This window comes from Echinops telfairi, unplaced genomic scaffold (assembly GCF_000313985.2).
Source record: "Echinops telfairi isolate 266 unplaced genomic scaffold, ASM31398v2 ScPeMD7_7417;HRSCAF=8455, whole genome shotgun sequence".
Classification (NCBI taxonomy): Eukaryota; Metazoa; Chordata; class Mammalia; order Afrosoricida; family Tenrecidae; genus Echinops; species Echinops telfairi.
In genome coordinates, this window is record NW_022111317.1 from 7,732,007 (window position 1) to 7,732,739 (window position 733).

Genomic DNA, 733 nt, shown 5'->3' on the forward strand with positions numbered 1-733 from the left:
GATGCCTCTGAATCTTTCAAGGAGCAGAATGCCACATGTTGTTCTTCCGAAGAGTGACTAGTGGGCTCGAACAGCTGACCTTTTGATCAGCAGCCAAGCCCTGGAGCCACTGCTCCACCAGGGCTCCTTTAGCGGTGCTGTCAATTGTACTCAAATATCGTATGCCCACCCTCCCTCACCCCCGACTTTCTCTTTTGGGCCAGGAATTGACAAGAGATGAATGAAAGCAGCCAATCAGTGTCTCTATTTAAAGCGCCTGCCCCTTGGAAGAGCAGATAGGCAGGTCTGGCAGCAACTGGGGACGGAAGGACAGCCGCTGTGACCTCAGGATGCTGGCCTCTGCTCTGCTGGATCCCAGCAGGGTGTGGACTCGGGATGGTCCCTTCTGGTCTTGCAGCTGCAGCTACAGCCCGATGTTGTTGTTGTTGTTGTTGTTGTTGTTGTTGTTGTTGTTGGCGGCGGCGGCAGCCACCAAGCAGACTGGGACGCCTGGTGACTCCAGGTGCGTAGACGGGGAGCTGCTCCATAGAAGGATTCCAGGCTGGGACCTTTCAGAAGCAGCTCACCACCCCTGTCTTCCGAGGTACCTCTGACGACATCTGAACTGCCCACCGTTGGGCCACTGAGGTTAAGGGACCTCAGGGTGATCGCTCATCCCCTTCTGCCCGCCGCACTTCCAAGCTTTCTTGGTTGCTGGACCCACCTGGGGAGTTCTGAGCTGATGAGAAGAAGG